This window comes from Martes martes, assembly GCF_963455335.1.
Source record: "Martes martes genome assembly, chromosome: 5".
In the NCBI taxonomy this organism is placed as follows: domain Eukaryota; kingdom Metazoa; phylum Chordata; class Mammalia; order Carnivora; family Mustelidae; genus Martes; species Martes martes.
In genome coordinates this window covers 102,235,602-102,241,658 of record NC_137892.1, presented here as the reverse complement: position 1 = coordinate 102,241,658, position 6,057 = coordinate 102,235,602, and positions in this window count along the sequence as shown.

Here is a 6,057-nt window from a genome sequence, read left to right as displayed (position 1 = left end):
TATGAACAGTTTCAAGGAAAAAACTACAGTCAATGCACATTTGAAAAGTGTGGGGGCCAAGAAAAACAAGGCTGTACCCACCTCGAGTCCAGGCCTGACATAAGTACAGCCATCTTGGCAAAGCAAAAGCTGGCACCTTGCACCCCCTCTCCACCCACTCCCCTCCCCTCAGTAGTATGTGTGACATTCCTCAGCCACCCCTGGCTGCCCTAAAAGAAAAACAAATATTTAACTTGCAGAGATCACAATCCTGCAAGACAGGAGTCTCCCTCAGTTTACAAATGTCCTAGTGATTTACAACAACGAAGCTATCTTCTCAATAGCCCAATTTCAAGAAACAAATAACTCAGTTCCTTAAGCCCTAATGTCGCCCTCCCCACCATAAAACTGAAGGAGGCTGAGGCAGAAGGAAATGTAAATAAAGTTAAATTTCTTCTAAACCTAAATCTCACTAACAAGGACACTTGATGAGAGAAATGTGAAACTTTATCTCTAAACCTCCAAGATAGTGTCAGCAATCATTATCAAGCATATGATCCACTGATATACATCTAAAGGGTCTCACGAGAAGATTTTTATTACTGGTAATGAATAACCTTTTCCCCAAACAATAGCTAAACTCTCAAAGTCCTGGAGACCTCGCTTCCAAAATTCCTTAGAGACTTACATCATCCATAACCCCCTTTTGTCCTCACCCACTGCTGAGTCTACCCCTACTCTGCCTTTTAAAAACCCTGACTGTAATCTGGCTCGGGGTCCAAGTCCCTACTCTGCTGTGTCCGGTATACTTGGGCCCAAGCTTAAGCTTGTCAAATAAATCCTCGTGCGATTGCATCGGTGCTTGGCTCCTTGGTGGTCTCTCAGACGCGAAAACTTGGGCATAACAAAAAGTATCTCAACGTCATAATAATAAATGCAAATCAGAACAAAAAAACAATTTTAATTCATTTGATTGGCAACAACCAGAAAGTTTGATAACTAATGCTTGTGGAATTTTAGGAAACAAGCACTCTCAAACACTTGTCATAATGTTATTTGGTGCAACCTCTCTGGATGATGATTTGGCAATTTCTACCCAGACGTAAAACACATACACCCTTGAACCCACTCCCCAGTACTTAAGATTTTCTCTATGGATATGTTGGCAAGCCTTGTTAAGGTAAGTACAGAGATGTTCTTGCAACATTACTGGTAATAGTAAAATCAAAACTGCATAATAAACAAACAAGCAAAACCCTGGAAACAACAAAAATATCTACCACAAGGAATTGGTTAAATAAATTGTGGTGTATCCTAAAAATGACTTTTTTTAAATGCAGGTATTAAAAAAGATCTATTTACCTTACAGTTAAGAAATGATCCCCAAAATATATCAAATGAAAAAAGCAAAGTAAAAAACTCTATATAATAATGTGATTTTGTGTGTGTGTGTTAAAACACACAAAAAAGAGAAAGAAATACAGATATGTAAGTAATTTTGTATGTTTTGAAGGATTCGCAAGAAACTGATAAAAGCATTTGGCCTTGGGAAGACTGAACTAGAAAAGGGAGGGTGGCTTTCAACTTGCACTTTTTATTTTATAACTTTCTGTAGCATGAATTTGCTAATCTCATAGATATGTTTCTTTTAATTTTACAAACTGTTCAATGTAGGATATCAGGGTTGAGAGAATGTGATACACTTTTTTGTTTGCTTCTTTGTGCTTTTCTATTAAATAAGAAGAAACATGTCATACTATTTAACAACTATTATTATGAGCCAATAAAATGGATACTGTAGATCTATATTCACTGACACAGCAAACCGTAAGGAAATATTTTTTGAACTAAGAAAGCCAATTGCAATACAATATGCATAGTATGATCCTGTTTCTGTAAAATTGTACGCACCTATAAGTAATCACCATTCAGAGAGTCTAGAAAGATGTTATCCAAGTGGTGATGTGGTTACACATTCTGTTTTATAAGCATTCTAAATTACTTTAAAATTATTTAAGTTATGTACAATGAGAGGTTGCCTACTAAAGCAGTCCAGTGGAAAAGCTAGGAGTGACCCAAAACTAGGAGGTTATACCTGGAATCCAGCGGGAAGGACAGAGTGTTCTCTAAGGCACAGGAGAAATCTGAACTGGCCAGCTGTAGCATAAACAAAAGAGGTCCACAGGCACTGACCCTGCAACATAATGAAAAAAAGAAAAATGAAAGAAAATCACAACTTTGGAAAAATGTACATCCATCCAAAAAAAAAAAAAATCCCCAATAAGGCAGAAAGCCCTACTGCTCAGAACATTTTTACTACAAATGATGGTTCCAAATCTCCATGATAAAGCAGACATGCACTTTGGATAAAGCTAAAAATATATGTCATTTTTCTAAGTACTTATGAATGCAAGCAAATATATAGAAAAGCTCTAGAAAAGGAAACACAGAACCAATGAAGAGGGGGAACTGGGATCAGGATGGAGGTGGTGGTCAAAGGAGGTTTTAACATTGTCCATAATGTTTCAGTTTTTGATAAAAGGAAAATATTCACATATGTTTATTGTAGTAAAATATACATTAAAATTTACTACTCTAAGCATTTTTTCTTTCTTTTTTTTTTTTAAGTGGGCTTCAGGCCCAGCATGGAGCCCATTATGGGACTTGAACTCACAACCCTGAGATCAAGACCTGAGCTGAGATTCTGAGTCAGACACTTAACTGCCTGAGGTACCCAGGTGCCCCTTAAACCATTTTTAAGTGTAATATATAATGGCATTAGGATATAGTCACAGTATCGTGCAACCATCACCACTATCCATTTCCAGAACTTTTTCATCTTCCCAACAGAAACTCTGCATCTATTAAATAGCACCCATTCTCCCTTCCCCTACCCCCAATAATTTTATTCTATTTTCTCTTTCTATGAATTTGCCTATTCCAGTTAGCTCATATAAGTAGAATCATACAATACTTGTCCTTTTGTGACAGGCATGTTTCATTTAGCATGATGTCCTCAAGTCTCCTCCATATTGTAGCACGTGTCATAATTTCCATTAAGGCTGGATAGAATTGTTTATTCCTTCAACTGCTGATGGACACAGGTTATTTCCACCTCTTGGCTATTATGAATAATGTTGCTATGAAGATACGTGGAAAAGTATCTGTTTGCCTCCCTGCTTTTAAAGCTTTGAGGTAAATACCCAGGAGTAGAGCTGCTGGATCTTATGGTAATTCTATGTCTAACTTTTTGAGGAGCTGCCAAACTGTATGCCACAGCAGCTACACCATTTTATATTCCCACCACCAATGAGCAAGGGTTCCAATTTCTCCACATCCTTGCCAAAACTTGTTTTCCATCGTTTTAAAATAATAGCCATTGTAATGAGTGTGAAATGGTTTTGACTTCCATTTTCACGTATTTTTTTCATATTCAAGTTTTTAATTAAAAGAAAGTAAGGGACTGAGGTTTATTTTCTGCACTCACAAACTAGGGCTGTTATGCTCTCTAAGAAAGAGGCTACGCCTATCTTGCTCAGTTTTATTCCCAGCCCCTAACAAGGTGCCTGGCACCCAGTGGGCACTCAGGACTACAAGTTTCTCCTGCCACCCAAAACTGGAATGCTCCTGTGAAACCTTTTGTAAGCTGAAGTGGCATAAAGCAAAGAAGCAATTACCATTAATTTATACAGAATGTTTTGAGTGTTCCCAGACCCAAAAAAAACCTCTCTTAGGCTTTTCCATTACCATAGGACACATCTTGCTATGAGTTAACAGAATAAATTGAGAGAAAACACAGACGCTCACAGATATAGTTCAAAGCTGCAGTGGCTAGATGCTGGGATGCTAAGTGTGGCTGCCAGGGACAGAGCTTGGCAGGGTGACTCTCACTGCTGGGGCTGCTGCTGTCTCCATAATGGCTGGCTGAAAAACCAGTGCTGAACACTATGTTTGCTTTTTGCCTTTTTTCATTAAGAGTGAAAAATCCTTTTCAGATTTCTTTTGGTTAGCAAAAACAAATACTATTGTAGGTCTTCCATAAAAGCAAAGCAGTATAATGTGAAACTTCCAAAAAGTGGGAGTATTCATTGGGTAGATAAATGACTGCACTAGCCTCTCAGTGTACATGGGATTGATGCATGAGTTAAGAAGAATAAGTCTATGAAGAAGTATCACCTTGAAACCCACACGGAATACTATTCAGCCATAAAAAAGAAGGAAATCCTACCATTTGCAGCAACATGGATGGACCTTGAGAGCATTATGTTAGGTAAAATAATTCAGAGAAAGACAAGTACTCTATGATCTCACTTATATGTGGCAACTAAAACATTAAACTTACAGAAACAAAGAGGCAAGTGGTGGTTGCTAGGTTTGGTGTGGGGGTGGAAATGGGGAGCTATTAATCAACTGGAACAAAATTTCGGTTTTAAGATGAGTAAGTTCTGGGCATTTAATGTACAGCATGTTGATAATGTTAGTAATACTCTATTGTACTTGAAAGTTGCTATGACAGTAGAGCTTTAATGTTCTCACCATAACAACAACAACAAAATGATAATTATGCAAAGTAAAGGATGTGTTAACTAACCTTATTATGGCAAAAATTTCATAATATATGTACGTATCAAAATATCATATTATGCATCTTTTTAAAAAATATTTTATTTATTTATTTGAGAGAGAGAGAGCATAAGCAGTGGGGAGGGGCAGAGGGAGAAGCAGAGTCCCTGCTGAGCAGGGATCCTGATGCGGGGTTCCATCCCAGCACTCTGGGGTCTTGACCTGAGCCCAAGGCAGACACTTAACCGACTGAGCCACCCAGGCACCCCAAAATATCACATTATACATCTTAAACTTATACAATGTTATATGTCAATATCTCATTAAATATATGTCTGTATCTTAATAAATCTGGAAAAATAAAATAAGACAGATCACCCAGAAAAAAAGAAGAGGAAAATACACCAACACACTAGTTTTTGAAAAAGACACCATCATTTTGGAAGCCTTGGGTAAACAGAATATTTCAAGACAGATCCAGGATGACCAAATAACACTAATCACAGTTTTAAGAAAGGCAGCTTCAGGGCCAGTACTCTTCCATCTCTGTTGTCAGATAAGGTCAGGGTACGTTTCAAGTATACTCTTATTACACAACCAGGGACTCTGTGTTTCCTGAATTTCAGGCAGGATGGCTGATGAGAAAGATATATATAATCAGAACACTATTGTACCCCTAAAGTCCTATCACTTTTTTTTTTAAGAGAGAGAGACAGGAATCCATCAGAATCCTAGAGGAGAACATAAGCAGTAACCTCTTCGATATCACCCACAGCAACTTCTTTCAAGATATGTCTCCAAAGGCAAAGGAAACAAGAGCGAAAATGAACTTTTGGTACTTCATCAAGATCAAAAACTTCTGCACAGCAAAGGAAACAGTCAACAAAACAAAAAGGCAACCCAAGGAATGGGAGAAGATATTTGCAAATAACAGTACAGACAAAAGGCTAATATCCAGGATCTATAAAGAACTTCTCAAACTCAACACACACAAAACAGATAATCATGTCAAAAAATGGGCAGAAGACATGAACAGACACTTCTCCAATGAAGACATACAAATGGCTATTAGACACATGAAAAAATGTTCATCATCACTAGCCATCAGGGAGATTCAAATTAAAACCACATTGAGATACCACCTTACACCAGTTAGAATGGCCAAAATTGGCAAGACAGGAAACAACGTGTGTTGGAGAGGATGTGGAGAAAGGGGAACGCTCTTACACTGTTGGTGGGAATGCAAGTTGGTGCAGCCACTTTGGAGAACAGTGTGGAGATTCCTTAAGAAATTAAAAATAGAGCTTCCCTATGACCCTGCAATTGCACTACTGGGTATTTACACCAAATTACAGATGTAGTGAATAGAAGGGCCATCTGTACCCCAATGTTTATAGCAGCAATGGCCACGGTCACCAAACTGTGGAAAGAACCAAGATGCCCTTCAACGGACGAATGGATAAGGAAGATGTGGTCCATATACACACAAAGTAGGATATTCTTTTTTTTTTTTTT